Source organism: Erinaceus europaeus, chromosome 5 (assembly GCF_950295315.1).
Source record: "Erinaceus europaeus chromosome 5, mEriEur2.1, whole genome shotgun sequence".
Lineage (NCBI taxonomy): Eukaryota > Metazoa > Chordata > Mammalia > Eulipotyphla > Erinaceidae > Erinaceus > Erinaceus europaeus.
Window position 1 is genome coordinate 49,887,922 of NC_080166.1, and position 20,759 is coordinate 49,908,680.

Here is a 20,759-nt window from a genome sequence, read left to right on the forward strand (position 1 = left end):
ATGAACTCGTGTGAGCCATGAGTAGATTCCTGATTGTTGTCAGGAAAGGTCATTTGTCCCATGGTGGTTTCTTCAACTTCCCCAAGTGCTTCCTAAGGAAAGAGCCATCTAGTGTCCATCCTGTTTCTTCCCCTCTGTAGGCATCTCTAGACTACTCAAACCTTATGTTAATGTTCATTCTTGAGACTACTCCCTGCTCTCCTTGAAACCCCACCTCTCTGTCTTTCCATCGTCACCTGAAAAGTTGCACAGGCAGACACTGGGCTCACAGCAGCACCTACTCAGTGGGTAAGTAATCCAGCTTCTTGAAGCCTCGGGATGCTCGTCCATAGTGTGGCAACAATGATGGTGGTTCCCTTGGACTCCTTGTGAATGCTAAGTACTGTAAAACATTTAAAACCACGGCTTGGCATATGATGAAAACTGAACAAAAGGCAGTTATCTGGAAAGCTCAATAAACATGGTTGATGTTGGTTAGCACCATAACACGGGGCAGGGAAAACTTCTTTTTCATTTATTCTGCTGGTTGCACATTTCATTGTAATACCAATACAATTTCTGTGAAAGCAAAAAGATGAGCATATACGAAGTATTTCCTGTGGCCTCTATCAACCCTGGAGTCTCACACATTAAGAGGGCTATTGAGACAGTTTAAGGCTACATGTTTGCAGATGGGATTTTAAGGGTGACAGTCTATTTGTAGCCCTGCGGTGTTCACACAACCAAAGCAATTTCTTTTCAAGTGCTCCCAGCTATCTTAACAACTCCAGCCACCTGTCTGCCAATCCAAACCTTACATCTAGGATCACCTGTCCGTTGTTATAGTGGCTGAAGCTTTGTTAAGGATCCCAGCTGTAACCTGATTTCCACAACTGTTCAGAGATACTGCAGCTGCAACTAAATTTGTAAGTTTTGCATGCTCTGCAGTGGCTGTGATTCACTGCCCTGTCCCCGGAAAGCTTTCGTTCATTCATTCATCTGCTCACTCACCAAAACGTGTTCAATATTTCTTAAAGGCCATTCCCTATATACCGGGAATAGAAAGGGAATAATAATAATAATAATAATAATAATAATATGCCCCTGCCTCAGGTGCTCACAGATAACACTCACGGAAACATGTTATAGTGCAGAAGTATGGTACAAATATAGAAATGGACACACGCCTGAGAGAAAGTAGCAACCAGAGTGTGGGGAAAGACAAGGACAATCTCCCACAGGAAGGACTGACCCACCTCTTTTAATTGAGCCATCAAATTATTTTCTAAGTTTCATGCTGTTGTAAAAACAAGTCCTTAGTTTCTTTTTCTTTCCATTTGGTCATTGTACTGACAGGGGTGGTTAATGGCTTACAGTACAGTTGTCGGCGCATGGGTACAACTTCTCACCTCCTTGTGACAGGTCCAGTTTCTTATTTACCTCATCTTTGTACCCAGCTCTCCCACCCCAGGCACACACCCTTAGATACACACAAAGGATGGACTTCAAGCTCAGCATTTAATCTTGTCATTTCTTCTATTTGCTCTTTCTCACAGTTTTAGTCCAAGCCCTAATCACCTCACACCCAGACTTCTGCCTTCCAATTAGCTCCTTTTTCTCTGGCCTCTGTGGGTCCTATCTTGTCTATCGGACACACATCATCGGGAATCATCTTCCTCCAGTGTCACTTAGATCACATTGCTCTCTTCTTTGCAGGGCCATTAAGGCTCCCAGCTGCCTCCCAAATCATATTAAAACTCTGCTAGTCTTGGGCTTCAAGGCCCACTGCCAATTAGCTCTGCTTTACCTAACCATTGTCCCTTTCTGCTAAGACTATGGTGACGTGCTTCACTCTGGCCAGGCAAAGCTCATCCTTCTGCTTCCTTCCACCAGCACGCCGCCATGTGTATGAGGTTATCATAACTCACTGGAGCTAGGGTGGGGGGGATGTTCTGCAGAAGATGGAGGAAGACAGAAGGGAAGCCAGCAGACTTTCAGAATTCTATCAGAAGGACCATCTTAAAACCTCAGTGCAGAGGAAAAAGATGAAAGATAAATCCAGGAGAGAAACATGTGAGCAGCTGTGGGGCCAGGGGCTTCTGGCTAGCAGTCTGCTGCTGCTTGTGGGTTGGTGAAGGGCTTTGCAAATCAACACCAAGCACCTCTGCTAATTGTGTGACAAGGCCTCCCTGTCCTCCTTCTCTGTTGTACAGCCTTATCTTGCTAAGGTTGGTCTTTTCAGTCTGTTCAACATGTAAATTGAATCAAGTCACCTCTACCTTCAAAACCTCTTCACGGGTGCCAGGCTGAGCACATCTGTCACCAAGCACAAAGACCAGGATTTGAACTCTTCATCCCCAATTTCAGGAGGAAAGCTTCATGGGCAGTGAAGCAGTGTTGCAGTTGTCTCTCTCTCCTTCTCTATCTCCCACCCCACTCTCAGTTTCTCTCTGTCCTATCAAATAAAAGAAAGGGGATAAAAAGGAAAACCATGACCACTGAGAAAGGATGATTACTGATGCGGGTAGTCAGCCCCAGTGATAACAATTAAATAAATAGTGATAGCAATTAAAATAAATAAATAAATAAATATAAATAAATAAATCCTCTCCACAGACTTTTCTCAGGGTAGAACGCAGCTCCAAACTTTACTCAGAAGGTCAGGGGCTGAGACCTTCCACCATCTGTATCCCATAAAAAACTTTGCTCCATACTCCTAGAGGAATAAAGAATAGTGAAGTTTCCAGTGGAGGGGATGGGATACAGAACTCCAATGATGGGAACTATATAGAATTGTAGCCATGCATCTTACAGTCTTGTTAATCATTATTAAATCGCTAATACAAAATTTTAAGAAAAGAATTAGAAACAAGAAAAGAAGAAGGAGAAGGTGATCAGGAGCTGGCTTTATTTCCCTCTTTAATGTGATTCACACCACTTTCTACTTTGTCCTATGGGCTCTAAACACTGGCTATTCTCCTACTCTGGGGGATATTCCAGATTCTCTAGCACAAGGCTTTTGCTTTTGTGGTTCCTTCCATCTGTCCCCATCTTGGTTCACTTTTCTTCCATTATTGTTCTCACCATTCAGTGTTCAGCTTCCATGTCCTCTTCCCTGAGCATCTTCATTACAATTTCATGATAACTCTGCCCATTCCTTTCACAGTACTGGGGATAATGTGTAAGTCTATAGCTAGGAATTGGTTTCCTTGCTGATGGGTCGGGTTCACAGGTAGGTTTGAAGCAGGAAACCCTTTGTCCTGTTCACTGATGTGCTCTGGTATGTCTAGCACAAGATAGGAGCTAAGTTCTTGCTCATTCAACATTATTTGGATTTCTCCAGAATAAAAGCACCATGTGATTGGCCTGGTTTGTTTGTTTCATTGATTGTTTAGGTTAAGAAGAGACTCTGATCTTTAGGAGTCTTCCCTCTAAAATGTCTCACACATTCAATTTAACAGGCCACTATATCTTACCTTTCATGTTCTGTTCAGGAATCTCCTACTTCCAAGATATTTGAACAAATTAGTCATTTCTGGATCTGGTGTAGAACTTTTACAGAGAGAGAGAGAGAGAGAGAGAAGACACAAGTAAGTAACTGAATAGATCAGGCCAGGTATAGAGCAAGAGGAAGTAAAGGAGTCCTGAGGACCTCACTTAACCCAAGGCTGTCCTACATAAAGGGGAGAGGGCCTGCAGAACTCCAGTGGGTGTTGATACACACACAAAAAAAAAAAAAATAATAATAATAATAATAATAATAATAATAAAATAGCCCCTATGTTGTTAGATTTTTTTCAGTTTTTTTTTTAATCTGAATTTTTATAAGAAACAGCCAAATTCCAAAGACACGGTAGAAGTATGTTTTGCAATCCCTATCAGCCTCATGGAAACTTGTGCTCTGTTCTTTCAAGGATGTTGCTTGACAGTTGCATTCTTCTGTGACCAGCATGTGCCATTGCCTGCTTTACGTGCCCACTAAAGCACCTGGCGAGCCCCGAACACTATTTTTCCTGTCAATGCGAACTAAAAAAGCTCTTCCTAAGGAAGCAGCAGCCAGCTCTGCTGTTTTAGGAACAGAAGGCTTGCTGGTCACGTACAGAAGCCTTGCACTTCACACAAGCCTCATAGATTTTGTTCATTAGGCCTTCAGCTCTCAATCAGTGTGAGAGTTACAGACTCTCCACTCCAGCCAGTCTCCTTCTGCTTTAATGGCTTTTTGCAGAGTAGCTCCGTCCTTTGTTCTAAATTCCAATCTCTTTTGTGCTATGATGATAATGTTAACTTTGTAATTGTGCATAAGTCAGCAAACCAGAGTAATGCCTTATTCATCCAGCATCGTCAGGAAATGAGGTGTTCCACATAATTAAATTGTCCAGAAAACGAGAGCTAACCAACATTTTAAAGATCAACATTTTTAAGCGAGTAAATGGAAACAGCCCAAAGTGTATTATATGCCCCCTTGTCTTCTTTATTTTTAAAATTATTTTATATCTTCTTTTTTTCCTTCCAAAGAAAAACAAAAGAGGATAATAATTAAGCCTTCCTCCCACCCCCATGTGCCTGCCTCCTATTTCTCCATCCCTTGCAGATGTTTTGTTAGCACCATCACATTACCAGGTTCCAGGGTACTGCCTTTCTCAAATAACCTCCACATCATACAGGCATGTTCTTTTCCACAAAAGACTCCAGGCTGTGTCACTCGGTGGTACCTTGCTTCTTTACTATGACATCTTAGTCATCACTCTTCATCAGCACAGAAAGAGACACCTCAGTCTGTCCAACAGGTATATCCAATTCCAGCACGGGGGCTCAGCATTTTTTTACATAAGCAGTCCTCAATTGATAAATGTCTACTTGTTTCTCATCTTTTACTATTACTAAAAGTGCTGCAATTATAATCACTGTGCTTATTCAGTATTGTGCACATTCAAGTATAGCTGTAGGCTGAATTCTCGGAGGACACATTCCTGGGTCTGAGAAAGGGGCTGTATATTTGTAATGTTGATAACTTGTGTTTCCTCACTCTCCATAGAGTTGGCCTGAAGAGTTTTCTCTTGCCATCACTGTCATCCTGTTTCCCTGTACTTTCACTGGTAAAATGTGTAATCAAGCTTTTCTTTGGACATTTGGTCAATCAGTGAGTAAAATATTATCTCAAAAGTGTTTATTTGTTTATTTTTATCACTTCCAGGGCTTCACTGTTTAGAGCAGACTCTTTCCGAAAGAAAGAACCAGAAGGAGAAGAAGAGAGAAGGAGAGAAATGATACAGCACCAAAGCTTCCTCCAGTACAGTGGAATGTCAGGCTTGAACCTGGGTGACAGACAAGCTAGCTGTTCAGGCGAGCAGTCTTAGCGACCTCTCGTTTACCTTTTAAAAATTATTTTTATTATGGAATGTAGCTTTTAGAAAGTGTCCCCGTTGTCTTTTCTAGCCTTCTTCATTTGATTTTTACCTTTGGACTTGCATTTAGGATTGCAATATTTGTTATTTCATATATATATATATATATATATATATATTTGTTCATTTCTATTTTTTATTATTGTGGCAGTAGCTCGGTGGTAGAGCAAAGGACTTGAATGCACGAGGTCTCAGATATGGGCACCCACATCATAGGATCTACATATGCCAGAGCTTTGCAAGACCCTGGCTTCTCTCTCCCTTTCTCATAAGAATAAATAAAATAAATCCTTTAAGAAATGACTAATTCGGTATAAGCCCTCTTGTGGGCTTGTTCAGGATCTTGCCCTCACCATGAGCTGGCAAGGGTAAGGACTGCCCCATTCTTCAAAGAGAGGCTGGCTGGGTCATCCTACTCTGTCACTTGAGGGACACTGTTCCTCAAATGAGGGTGGCCTAAACTATTCCCAGCTGAGACCATGTAATGCAAACACAGCCTGACAGGGACTCAGAAGTTACACAGGCTCCTGTGCTAAATGTGAGTATATACAAGCCCTGGGTCAGATCAACATGGCAAATAGTTCATTGTATTTACATATTTTTTTTCAAGTTTGGGAGCTACTCTCTGCCCTGATCCAGCTTTCTAGCTCTGTTCTCAACTCTGACACCATCTTTCCAGACAGTTATTTTTAGTCCACCTTCAGAGTAGATATCAAGCTCCAGCAAAAAATTAGCACATTCATGGACCCCTAGGAACATATCTAAAATAGACTTCCTAACTTCTATCCACTTTAAAGTCCCTATTCCCATCTGCTCTATTCCTACTTTTTTTTGTTCCTGTTTATTAAACATTTTGTCCTGCTTTATATTTTAATGCTTTTCAACCACCAAGTTGCAGATGCTACTATGATTTCATCCTGAACTCCCTGAGCAGGTCCTAGTACCTCACTTCTCCAGAGCCCTACCCCAATAGGGAAAACTAGAAATTGGCTGGGAGTATGGATCAAACTGTCAATACCCATATCCAGCAGAGAAGCAATTACAGACCTTCCGCCTTCTGCACCCCATAAAGAATTTTGTTCCATTCTCTGAGAGGGCTAAATTCTAGAGGATGATGAACAGAGGGCCCTGAACTCCAATTTCATCAGGATCTGGAGAGAGAAGAGGAAAAAAGAAAAAAAAAGGGGGGGGGGGGAGTCCGGTGGTAGCACAGCCGGTTAAGCACACGTGGCGCAGACTTAAGAATCCCAGTTTGAGCCCCTGGCTCCCCAACTACAGGGGAGTCACTTCACAAGTGGTGAAGCAGGTTGCAGGTGTCTATCTTTCTCTCCCCCTCTGCCTTCCCCTCCTCTCTCCATTTCTCTCTGTCCTATCCAGCAACAATGACATCAATAGTAATTACAACAATAAAACAACAAGGGCAACAAAAGGGAATAAATAAATATTAAAAAAAATAAAGGACACATAGAAGTAGTAGGTGTGACTTATAAAGAAAAAGAAAGCCAGGCCATAGAAAAAAATTGGCAAATATATATAAATACAGATAGATAATTATAGAAATAATAGTCACCCCATATCTGTGATCTTAGGAGAACTCATGCAGTTTCCAGTGAAGTCTGATGGTGAGAAAAGTGTGGAATTATACCTCTATTATCTTATATTTTTGTAAATCAACATTAAATCAGTAACAGAAAATTTTTTAAAAATCGACTAATTATGACACTTACCTTATATACCAGTTTAGCAGAGGATGGAACACAACATTAGAAACTCCATAGACACATTTCACAGTCTCTTAACTCTGAACCACCACACATTTTCCCCAATGCTCAGCATCCTAGATAGTGTGGCCCATTAGTTGTAAGTGATGAATTAATATGAATGCATTATGATCAATTAAAACCCATGATTTATTTTATCTGTACTCTACATGTTTGAGTTTTGATAAATTTATAATGTCATTTACCTACAAGCCAGTATCATATAGAATGGTTTTATTGCTCTAAAAATCTGTGTTCTGGGGGTCAGGCAGTGGTGCACCCACTTGAATGCACTCATCACCATGCACAAGGAACTGGGTTCAAATCCCCAGACCCTAGCTTCAGGGAAGAAGCTTCATAAGCAGTGAAGCAATTCTGCAGGTATCTTTCTCTCTCCCTCACTATCTCCCCTTCCCTCTCAATCTCTGCTTGTTCTAGAACATAAAACAAATACATAAATATGATAAAATCGGTATCTGTCTTTTCATCCCTTCATTATCTCCAACCACAACTCCTGGAAATCACTAATTTTCTCACAATATCCATAGTTTTGGCTTTTATAATAATTGCATCATATAGATGTAGTCTTTTTCAGACTGGATTCTTGCATAAATCAGCATGCAATTAAGGTTTTCTCCAGTCCTTGTATGGCTTGATAGCTCACTTCTTTAGGATAGTGAACAATATCCCATTGTCTGAAAGTACCACAGCTTGTTTGTTCATCTATTAAAGGGCATTATGGTTGCTTCCAGTTTAGGACCATTATGAATAAAACCACTATGAACATTTATATGGTTTTTACACTGACACAGATTTCTAGCTCATGTTGATAAATACCTGGGAACATGTTTGCTGACCTACACGGTAAAACTATGTTCAACTCCAGGTTTCCAAGCCTAACTGTGCCATTCTGCATCTTTTCCAGCCCTAAGTGAGGGTTCCTATCACTCTATATCCTTACCAGCATTTGAGTGGTGTCGGTCTTTGACGATGCCAACTATCCCACTAAGTGTGAGGTAGTGCAAATTCATAGTAACACATGGACAAAGAACATATTTCCTATGCTTATTTGCCATTCATACATTTCATTTATCAAGGGGGTCTGCTTATATCTTTTGGCTATCTTTTAATTGTTTTTCTTTTCATTTTTGTATTTTTCATTAGTGGTTTACTAGCACTTTACATGATTATAAGATAATAGGAGTATAGTTCTATACCATTCCCACCACCAATGTTCTGTTCCCCATCCCATCCCAGTGATAACCACCATAGTTCTCCAAGGTCTTAGATACAGGTTGACTATTTTTTTTTTCCAAGTTCGTGTGTTTCAGTCCTCTATATTCCACATAATCTGGTAGTTATCCTTTTCTTATTGTTGAACTTTAAGGGTTTTTGTTACTTGTTCGATTTTTAACATTGTGAATACAAATACCAGCCATTTCTCTGGTATTTATCTTGCAAATATTTTCTCCTTCTCATTGGCTTGTCTTTACTCATTTATCCTTATTTGAGACTTTCTCATCTTGAATGAGGTTGCCTGTCTTTTCAGGTCGTAAAAACCATTTGTACTACTCTTTCTATGAACTGTATAGTCATAGCCTTTGGTCATTTTATGTCAGAGACTTAATAGACCTAACAAAAGTTAGCCATTATTTGAGAATTGAATCATTAATGTGAGCATTGATTGTTCACTATATTGTAATTATGCAAACTGCTTTGCTCTCTTATATTCTTATATCTGGTTTCCTCTCTCTCCCCCTTCATCTTTTCCTTCTTTCCTTCCTCCTCACCTCTCCTCCCCCCTCTTCTTCCTCCTCCTTCTTTTTCTTTCTTCTCCTTTACTTCCTCCTTCTTTTTAAAAATAGTTTTCTCTTTTCTCCCTGTTTTTTAAGATACATGCTATCATTTTTTTTCTTCCTTTAGATGTCTGCCTTTCCATACTCCTATCCCCTCTTGTAAGTTACTACCTCTGGTAATAAGAGTTTCTGATATTAAAACAATAAAATTTCTTGTAATAGTTCACAAAGTCTGATTCATGAGTTCAGTGCATAGGCCAGAGCACAATAGACTTTATTCACCTATTTTGGTCAGTTGAAAGTTTTTTTTTAATATTTTATTTTATTTATTTATTCCCTTTTGTTGCCCTTGTTGTTTTATTGTTGTAGTTATTATTGTTGTTGTCGTCGTTGTTGGATAGGACAGAGAGAAATGGAGAGAGGAGGGGAAGACAGAGAGGAGGAGAGAAAGATAGACACCTGCAGACCTGCTTCACCGCCTGTGAAGTGACTCCCCTGCAGGTGGGGAGCCGGGGTTCGAACCGGGATCCTCATGCCGGTCCTTGTGCTTTGCGCCACCTGCGCTTAACCTGCTGCGCTACAGCCCGACTCCCCTAGTTGAAAGTTTTTATCATTTACTGGCTCTTTACTTTCTTCAGAAATTTCAGAACCATGTAACATGAAATTTCTACCATTAACATTCTCTACTAGAAATGTTGAGGGTAATCATAGGTTGGAAGTCCTTGCCCATATGTTACTATATAGAGGTAGAGGTGAGAGAGAGAGAGAGAGAGAGAGAGAGAGAGAGAGAGACAGAGAGAGAGAGAGAAACTGCCTTGAATAGAGAAAACTTTGTGCTTTCCCTAAGACATTAGTGTCAGCTTACATTTACAGAAATCTTGAAACTCATGATATTTCCATGGCATTTCAATGTTTGGCTCAGTCCAGGGATTGTGTCTCGTGTGCTTGAATATTCCTTTGAGGCTTAGTAAGTCAAGTATCCCAGGAGTTACATGAGAAGTTGGCTAAGGTGAATAGCACGTTGCCTCCCATAGATGGCAGTAACCACGCTTTTTAGCACTTTTCCTTCATATTCCTTGGCATCAGGCTCCTTCAGGGGAAGAAAATGAATGCAGAAACTGTGGAGTAATAATTAGCAAACAGACTCTAGTCGTTTGAAAAATTGGCAAGAAGCCTTATTAAAGGAGGTAATAATAGTCATATTTTGCACTTCTAATAGGGCTTTTTATCTCCAGGATTCCCAGAGCCTGTCTGAGTCATGTAAAGGGAAAAAAGAAAACCTGAGCTAGGTCAGAAGTCAAGAAACAAGGGCTCTGGCTGACATTCCTTGTAGCTCTCTCCTTTCCAAGTGCAGCCAGTGCATTTCTGAAGCATTTAAAGACCAGGAATTTATGCCCATCAGAAAAGCAAAGGCAAGCAACGCACTGTGAGATAAGCTTCCCCCTTCCCAGGTTGATACAGAAGCATGGTTCTCTCAAACTTGTCTATTTTTTTTTCCCCTGTGAAAACAACAATAGCTTTAAATACCTTGCCACCTATAAACACACGGACAGCATTATTATTCACAGTGCACTAGACAAATTGAGGAAGCGTTTATATATCTCCTTTTGTGCATCAAGGTGTAATTATCTGTATATCCTTGTATTTATTCCTAGGAGGCTGGAATAAATACCACTGCTGATGGATATCAGTCCTGTGAACTCGCTATCATTCATTTTTTATCTCCAACAGAGGTGGTAGCAGAAGAAAATGACTCCGTCCCTGTACACACAGCAAATGCTTTAAATCTACAAGATCTGGCTGTCCTCCTTGTCCCACAGTAAACCGGCATCTTCAATTTCCCACAGAAACTCCACATCTATTGAAATCTTAGCACATTAAAATTCTCCTTCATTGTTGTCAAGGTTTAGTAACTTGACAACCAGAAGACAGACTCCCTATTTGAGGAAGCATAGATTAGAGGATAGACAAGAAGAGCTTTTCCTGGTGCATTAAAATATGCCTGGGGCTTTGTAGGAAGGATGTGTTTTATAATAATAACAGCTCTTTGGCTGTGTGGCTTTGCACAAGCTTATTAACCTCTCTGAATATCAGATGCTTCACTGTAATAATTCCTACATTACAAATAGCCAACTTTAGGAATAAATGAAATTAAAAAATGTAAAAGCACTTAGCATAATATTCATTAATCAGTAGGTCTTCAATGATGACTGCTCATTAAGAAGTATATACATGGGACAAAACATAGATGAGAAGAACAGAAAGAGGCAGAGAGATCTAGATTTCCACTGGGTTTCCCTGATCATATGAAATGTAGATATATTTATTTAAACCCTCAAGTTCTGATCTAATCAGTCCTTAACTACAAGTTCATGGCCTTAGTTACTCTGAATCCCCCCCCCTTCCAAATCTTCTAAATTCATGAGTCAGGTAAATTTAATATCTGGACAACTAATATATAGGATCCTAGCTCCTTAACTATATAACACACCTGAAAAAATCCTATCCTCTCTCATATATATTGTGATTCTACTAGATTAGTTTGAGATTCACATTTGAGATGAGATCTGGTAAGTTTCTTGTTGTTTTTCCTGGCCCCTCTCATGCCAAATTCTTCCAAAAGTACGGACTTGCATCATGAAAGTCACATATGCTGCAGTCCCATTCATGGGAGGTATAACACATTTCTGGGTGGGGGTGGGGCGGACTCAAGTCAGCCTGACAAAATTGCTCCAGTCTCCCTGGAAATTTGAAAGATACAACTTCTGCCTTCTTACTGCCTTCTGATTATTAATTCATTATAAAACTCAATAAATAATGCCATTTACTTTATCCTGTGGAATGATCTATTTTTAGACTATTTATTTAATAGTTAGTTAACTTTGGATAAAGACAGAAATTGAGAGGGAATGGTGTGCTCGATTCACAGTACATGTACTAAAATTGGAACAATACAGAGAAGATTAACATGTTGCATATGTAAGGATGCCACACAAATTTCTGAAGCATTCCACATATTAAAAGAAAGAGACAGACAGACAGAGAGACAGACAGACCTACAACACTGCTTCATCACTTGTGAAGCTTTCCCTCTGCAGCAGGGGGACCAGGGGCTTGAACCCAGGTTTTTGCACACTGTAATGTGTGTACTTAACCTGGTACAACACTGCTGGGCCACTAAATAATCTTTTGTTATGTAACTCTGTTATAAAGACATCTCTAGCAGCCTACAAGGTGACACAAAGGATAAAACATTGTATTCTCAAGCATAAGGCCCCAAGTTTAATGCCAGGCATCACACATGCTAATCTCCTCTCTCTCCTCTTCTTTCCTCTCCCCTCCCCTCCCCTCCCCTCCCCTCTCCTCTCCTCTATTCTCCTCTCCTCTCCTCCCCTCCCCTCCCCTCTCCTCTCCTCTCTTCCCCTCTCCTCTCCTCTCCTCTCCTCTCCTCCCCTCCCGTCCCCTCCCCTCTCCTCTCCTCTATTCTCCTCTCCTCTCCTCCCCTCCCCTCCCCTCTCCTCTCCTCTCTTCCCCTCTCCTCTCTTCTCTCCTCTCCTCCCCTCCCTTGCCCTCCCCTTCCCTCCTCTCCTCTCCTCTCCTCCCCTCTCCTCTCCTCCCCTCCCTTCCCCTTCCCTTCTCTCCCCTCTCCTCTCCTCTCCTCTCCTCTCCTCTCCTCTCCTCTTCTCTCCTCTCTTCTTCTCTCCTCTCCTCTCCTCTCTCTTCTCTTCTCTTCTTTCTTCTTTCTCTCCCTCACTCCCTCCCTCTCTCTTTTTTTGCCTGCTCCTCCTCACTGATAAATAAATACAGCTTAAAAAAACTGTATGTGTAAAATAAACAAAGTCACATTATCTATTTCATATCCTAGAAGACATTTCTATATCATAAACTATTTTTAAACTGTTATATTTATTTATTTTTATGATAGATACAGAGAAAAAGACACAAAAAATGAGACTAGAGTACTGCTCAGCTCTGGCTTATGTGATACTGGGGATTGAACTTGGGGCCTCAGAGCCTCAGGCAGGAAAGTTGTTTTACATAACCATTATGCTATTCTTTTAAGGGTTGCCCAGGGTTTCTTTTACAATCTGGCTGTTTTTATATAAAGATATTTTGCTCTTGATGCTACTGCTGTTCATTAAATGAATCCTTTGATATTTTTTCTCACTCCAAACACAAATTCATCTTTTCCTGAGTTCCAGAGTCTTCAATAATGACGACATGCTGTCCTCTAGGGTACTTATAGAGCTAGCTATACAGAGTTATTGGACCCTGCACTTCTTCTTCTTCTAGCGTTTGCCCTTCTTCCGTAGCCAGTCAACAGCGTCAGGTTGAGCCTGATGTCTGCTTGTTGCTGGCTTTGAAAGTGACTGGGATCCGTGTGGATTCAGTCGGCTAGGAAGGATCGTCAGTTTCCCCAATAAATGGGTACTCACGGGATGCACCACGAGATTTGTTTGTTTACAGTTACTGTGTCTGGGTGTACCCCACCCATTCTTTTGTCTTCTTATCTCTGCTCTTATCAGTGTGTCCTGTCTGCAGCATTAACCCCCCCCCCAACCCCTTGTAGCTTCCAGTCCACTAACTGATGAAAACAAGTCAAGCAAGCTGGAATTAAAATCAAGACAGTGGCATAGCGCCCTCCTGAGGTCTCTCCTCTCAATGGGGTATTGACTTTGTCACACAGACCTTCTTCTGCAGCCATTCAGTACCTCAGGAATCTCTTTTGCCGAGCTCTTCTAGCTCTTGGACGAGTTTAAGGTTATTTAAATACTATGAAACGTGGATGGGAGAGGGGTGATTTGTTGTCATATTATTTGTGCATTGGCCTCATTATAAAACTTGCGGTCACTGACATCAGAGGCCTGAGACCCAGTTGGATATCTTCCAGCGAGCATCTGCTCTGACTGGTGGAACCTTTGACAAACGGGCCGTAAATACATTTTCAGTGTTACCCTGGGATATCCCACACTAAGCCTTAAAAGAGATTCTATATAATGAAAACTTTAAATCAAAATATTTCCTACAGAAGCAAAATAATAATAATCATCACTTTTTATAAAAGACAATCAGAAAGGTTGGAAAATTTTAGGTGAATGGATTATACTCTCATTACAATGCTGAGATAGTTCCATCTAAGAGAAAGGTTTTCTGTGACTGGGCAGGTGGGCTAATAGGCAGAGCACAGGACTGGAAGGGAGAGACTCCAGATAGAATACCTGGCATCATATTATGCTGGGGTAAAAAGAGTACTCTGGTTTGTTCCTGTCTCTGTCTGTTTTACAAGATAAATGGGGGGTTGTACGGTGACACAAGGGATTAAGCACACATAGTACTGAAGCACAAGACACCAAGCAAGGATCCCAGTTCAAGCCCTGCTCCTCACCTGCAAGTGTGGGGGAGGTCACCTCAGGAGCAGTGAAGTAGGTCTGCAGGTGTCTATGTTTCTCTCACCCTCTCTATCTCCCCCCCCCCCGTTCTATCCAATAAAACGAAAACAAACAAAAAGGCCACCGGGGCAGTGGATTCATAGTGCAAGCACAGAGTCCCAGCAATAAGCCTGGAGGAAAATAAATAAATAACTCCAAATATTTTAAAGACAAAGACTTGCCTTTCTCCACCTCATTCATCCTTCTTCTCCCCCCTTCCCTTTTCCTCCTTTATGTACAGGTCAGTGACTCTTACACTGATGTCAAGGAATAATAGGATATAAACATGCTTTGTATTTAGACTGAGAAAATCAATACTAATAAGTGACAGTAACAAATAATTATTTCCTAACATTGATCATGACTACACCAAGTTAAAAAACTTAGTATCTTGTAGGATTTTTCACACTATATACTTGTTTCTCCTGAGTTTCACATTATTAACACTTGAAAATTAAGCTCTTTCTGTAGTTGAAAAAACATGTCTCATGCATCTTTCACAGTGCGTATGATTCTAGGGGCAGGGGTGACTATAAAGCAATGTGTACATGACTGTCATTCAGATGCTCCCTAGCTGTTGAGCTCAGCATTGAGGAAGCAACCAGATGGGGTGTTCTGACTTCATGCTACATGTATATCATTCCTGAAAAGATCCTTCCTTGCAAGTCACATATGCACACTTCACCTGTCCAGCACAAGCATTAGCCTCTTACCACCGCTGCCTATCTCATTCTTAGGTCAGAAACTGCCAAGTGCAGCCAGCAACCCCCAAGTACTACCACTCATCTTGGCCCTGAATCATCTGACTCATCTATTGGCCAGGCTGCTGCTGCCCACCACAGCCACCCACCCTCATCTGCCAGGCTGGCAGAAAAAGAGAAGCAAAAACCACATGGCAAGAGCAGGCAAGGCAGTTGAAAGTGACAGAGGAAACCATCTGCAATGATGGACCAAGACAGCAGCTTGAAGAAAACTTAGAATTCAACAGAGCTAAGAAAACTTCCTGATGGAGACGGAAAACAATCGTCCTAATTGTCATCAGACTGAGAAGGTTCACAGAGGGATACTGCTACAAATTCAGAGAAGATTAAAAAGGAAGTCAGAGAAGTCATTGCTAAAATTATAGAAAAATTCATAATAGTACAGGCACCAAACCCCAGCAATAACCCTGGTAACAATAAAAAAATAAAATAAAAATAAAACCACAGCTAAGAAATACAATGTCAGAAATTCAGATATTGAAAGTATAAGTAGAGAGTACTACAATAAGGTAGAAGAAGCCACCCCAAAATAAAAAAAAAATAGAAAACTACAAAAAAAAAATTAAGATAACATGGGAGAAATGGAACAACTTAAGAGGAATAAAATTCACAACAAATGGGGAACAACAAGAAGATGGGGGGTACAGAATTCATATTTAAAGAAAAATTAGCTCAAATTTCCTCAAAATAAGGAAGGAAGAAGAAAGTCCTATAAAATAGCTCACCTGAATATTGCCCTGTTTTGCTATGCATGTTTCCCAGATCAAACCCAAAGCCTACTGCATTGGAGGAAGCTTGAACATAAAGGAGGAGCAAGAGCAATGGAAGAAAGAGGAGGAAGAAGAGAATGAGAAGTAGCAGGAGGAAGAAGAGAAGGGAGGGAGGAGGAAGAGAAGAGGGGAGAGGAGGAGGACATTAAATAAGAAATAGGAGAGGAATAAGAAAAAAAAAAACATTGACCTCCAGATCCAGGAAGCTCAAAAGAGCTCTGTTAAAAATGAAGCCAAACACAAGCTTATCAAGATACATAATAATTAAAATAGCAAAGATCAAAGACAAAGAGAGGATTCTGTAGTCTGCTAGAGCTAAACAAGGAATTACTTGTAAGGGAAATTCCACACAATTAGCAGGTAACTTCTTTAGAGGAAACCTTAAAGTCTAGAAAGGATTGGATGAGAATATTCAAAGTTCAGAATGAAAAACACTCAAGACTACTTTATCTTGCTAGGTTATCAGTCAGGTTTGAAGGAGGGATAAAGAGCTTTTTTCAGATAAGCAATGGCTAAAGGAACTCATTACCATGAAGCAGACCTAATATTAAAAATACTTACATAAAATGAAAATATGGGGGCAGATAAGCAAAACTAAGCAAACAAATAAACACAAAAAAAGCTCAAGGAAGACTATGGGCTCAAACTGAAGAGCTGAGGTTAACAAAGGGGATTAGGAACAGAGAGTCCCTATGAACTCTGGTGAAGAGACATGCTTCCTTAGTGGATGTGGCGGTGGTGATGGAATAATACACCTCCCCTGGAGGTAATAGAAGGTACTCTTTAGACAGTTATAGCTTTGAAAACAAAACTTTCCTCAAAGACAAAAATTTTTACTTGGGTCACTCCAAATTTAAAAAAAAAAGGAAAAAAGAAAAAAAGGAAATTCTGTATCAAGCCGTAACAATTTTCTCTTGTCCATTGTTGTGAAGCATTATTAATGGCAATTGCTGCCCCTTGAAGGTAGAGACGCTTCCTGCTTCTCTTGAGCTCTTTCCAACATTGTGTCTTTAACTCAGAGCTTGGCACAAAAGCTGCCCAATAACAAAATAGGGACAAAGATCCAAACCTGTATATACTAGTGTTATTGGTGGTCCAGAAATAACCCTCTTGGGCCATGTAAACTAAGTCTCCAACTTTTCCTCTACTTCTTCTTATCTGCGGACAATTACCAAAATTTACTTTATCATCCACCTTCAGTTGCTCCCCAATATAGTTTTGCCCTTAACCTGCACATTTTTCCAAACACCATTATCTGTACTCTCCTTCCTTCAGGGGAATCTCCCCCATACTCAAGTTCATCAGCATTCATTCCTTATAAAATACTGCCCAAGAAGGCAGACTCATTCCTCCTTCCACCAGCCTGCTGTCCTTCTGCCTATTTGTTTCTCTGTTAATTGACCTCTCCGTCATTTACACCAGCCACTTCAGACTCCTTAACTGCACCTCCTCCATCATCTCTCCCATCCACCTCTCATCAGGCACTAAGTCCTATTGATTGTTCCAACTAAATATTGAACAGCTATAGTAGGTACGCAGACAGTATATGGTGAAGGAATATAAATGAATAGAACTCATCACTTTATATTCAGCCCTGATACTTCTGCCTAAAGCAGACCCTTGTTTTGCCTTGTTTTTATTTTAAAAAAAATTTAAATGTGGACCAACAAAAAGAAATTGTGATGACACCCATATAACCTAGCCCTGGATTTATCAGTTGTTAGTTATTTTGGCCCAGTTGTTTCCTTTCCCTCTCCCTGTCTCACATTCACACACACTCACGCACACACACTCACACAAACACACACACTCACACACATACACACTCACACACATACACACTCACACACACAGTCACACACAAAGTCACACTTACACACTCACACACACACTCACACAAAGTCATACTCACACACAAAGTCACACACACTCACACACACAATACACTCACACACTCACACACACACTCACACACATACACTCACACACACACACACATTCACACAAACACACACAAACAGACACACACACACTTTAAAATATTTGTTTCAAGGCATTTGAAAGTACACTTGTAGGTACTGTGACATATCATCTCTTGATACTACAGCACTCATCTCCCTTGAGAGCAAATTATTTGCCACTGATAACCTTTAGAGTGAGGATTTGTGATCTGGGATTTACGGGCGGACTTCAGGGAATCCAAGAACTCTCATATGTACATTTTTGAGCACCTAAGCAGAAGAAGCTTTCACCAGAGGCTCACACCTCCAAAGTAATTGGAACCCCAATTCTTCCTGTTAACTCCAAGTAGGGTAGAAATGTGGTCAGTTGTAGGAGGTTTCCAACTACTTCAGAACAATGTTAATTTGGAAGCTACCCATAAGGTAATCAGTGGCTTCTTACTAGATGCATGAAAAAGTCAATATTCCTTAGTACAACAAAGATAAACTGTCCTATTCTGCTTCTGGAACTATTTCCAGTCGCTTCTTTCACAGCTCCCCCTTTTTCTGACTAGGAACAGGCCAAATATCCCCACCCAGCTCATGCTCTGAGCTTCATTTTAGTCCACTTCCACTTGCCTTCTTGCCCCTACTTGGCAAATATACTTACTTGAGTATCCAACTCAGTGGTCACCACCTCTGGCAAGCCCTTTTCAATCCCCTCTCCAGTTGCTTCTGCCTACCCCTGCAATTTCTTCTGTTACACTGTTTAGCATGCGTACTGTGCTTCACCCTCATTAGGATTATAAAGCCCTTAACCTGCAGCTACATTTGCATGATAAAGTGATTACACAATCCTTACTGGTCACTTGGCACACCTGCCTGTCTGGTCTCTGACCACCTTTGCATCCTAATTCCAGAGGTCTCTTCAAATCTCAGGCACAGCTTTTGTCTTCACCAAATACTTTTGTGTCTCTTCCCATATGATGTTCTCAGTTTCTCTGATTGTGGAAGATTACCTTATATCTGCTTCCTTGTTTTCCACTGGTCACTTAAATTCAACCACTTGAGACCATGCTCTCATATTCATACATGATAAAATAATAATAATAATAATAATAATCCACAAGATTTAGAGGTGCATTAATCAGGAAACTAAAGTCTGAGCACTTAGGCATGAAATGAAATCAGTTACAAAGCCTCATGAGAAAAAAAAAAAAAGACTTAGCCATACTTCAAGGCTGTTACTATTCAGACTAGAATATAAAGTTATAATGGGTTGAACTACAGAAGTTACCATCAGGAGAGATGACAAGAACCTTGGCAATACACCCCCCAAACCCCCAAGACTGGAAGACTAGAAGGAGAGGCAGAGCTCTTTCCTTTGATTTCTTCCAGGATGACTACATGGCATCTTTCCAACATTGCTACTGATTCTAGAAATCAGATCCTGATTTGCAGATGGCAAGCAGCTGGCCTTCTGGCTGGCAGCCAGGTCTGCAACACAGGTAAGAGACCTGCATTGTATTACTCCAAAGCAGAAGGAAATGCAGCAAGGAGCTGGAACAGGAGGTCTGTCCTGTTGTGAGTCTATTTGTTTGCTGGAGGGGTCACCAGAGAGGGTTCCCAGGAGGGAGTTAGAATTTAGAAGGGTTGGGACAGCCTGCTCAGCCTCTAGCTTCCCCAGGGAATAGCCTCTCAGCATCCAGTGCCAAGCACAGGGAAGCTCAAAGGCTGCTAAGCTGTCTGCTGATGTCAAAGTTGACCTCAGCTGCCAGCACCCTCCTCTTCCAGCTTCCCTGGTGTGTGGGGCTCTGTGGGATATTCACCCATCTGCTTTCAGAAGCATGACTGCCCCAGACTGCTCCCCCCATGGCCATCTCCCTCTCCCTCTCCCTCGGCAGGAGTGCCTGGGCCATGGTGAGTGATGTTTCTGAGTGGAGCCAATCCCCTGTGCTCCAATCCTGCATTACCAGGCAGGGTGCATCAGCTCCCTGATTTGGCTTCAACAGTAACTCTCCTTGCTTTCATGAGTTTAAATCAGACTTTAAAACATCACCCTTAATGTTCTTTTAATGCAGTTTTCTTCTGAATGAGTTCCCTTTAGGTCCAGTCCTTGTCATTAATACACTCTTTTGGCAAACGAAGGAGGGTTTCTTTGAGGAAACCCTGCCAGTTTTAGGAAACCAGTTGAATTGCCTTGGTGATGCCAGGAGCCTCTTTTGCATTTTACAAGGACACTTGAGGAAACAGAACTCTCTGATTGTAAATTTAATTTTCTCTTGACAGCCTCAATATCTCTGCAGCCCCAGAAGTTATCCATTACTTCTCTCCTCTGTAATTAAAAATCAAGGGGGAAAATGTACAGGATTAACAAGTTCTAATTTTCATTGATGAGCTCTAAGAGCTTATCAATAATGGGATCAGAAAAGCCGCTTTGCCTAAGCTCTATTTTTCTAGGGCATCTGATTTTGATGGAGAATCTTGCTCAGAGTGAAAAAATGCTGGCTTTCAAAAGTGTCCCATTGCCAAAATCAGGGAGATGGGGTGGATTAGGCCAAGGGAGGCTTTAGCAGGAGTGAGCAAAAGGACAGCCTGGGTTTGCGACTTTCACAGACTCAGCATTCAGGCTCGGGGGAGCTGATTATAAGGAAAGATTAAACAGCCTGTCTTCCACACACATGTTCCTTTTCCGTGGATGGTTTCTGCAGGAAAGGAGCTCACACGTATCTGCTTAGGAGGAAGAAAGATATTTCCAATTAAAGGACTATTGGTGGTAATTCCTTCTGTGTTATACATTTGTAGGTATAAATACTTCATCAGGGAAAAGGGACATTAATTCTGCTCACCCTCAGGAATGTAGCCAGTAGCTTTCTCTGAGAGAGAGACAGAGCTGATCGATAGCATCTGGGCTGTGTT

General features: G+C 41.1%; 1 non-coding gene across 1 annotated transcript; it reads left to right on the plus strand.

Annotated features, from left to right (window-relative positions):
* The first annotated feature begins 11,854 nt into the window (after positions 1–11,854).
* LOC132538811 (U6 spliceosomal RNA) lies at positions 11,855–11,960 on the plus strand. Its single transcript, XR_009550134.1, has one exon. It is a non-coding gene; the product is annotated as a U6 spliceosomal RNA (small nuclear RNA).
* Positions 11,961–20,759: the final 8,799 nt, after the last annotated feature.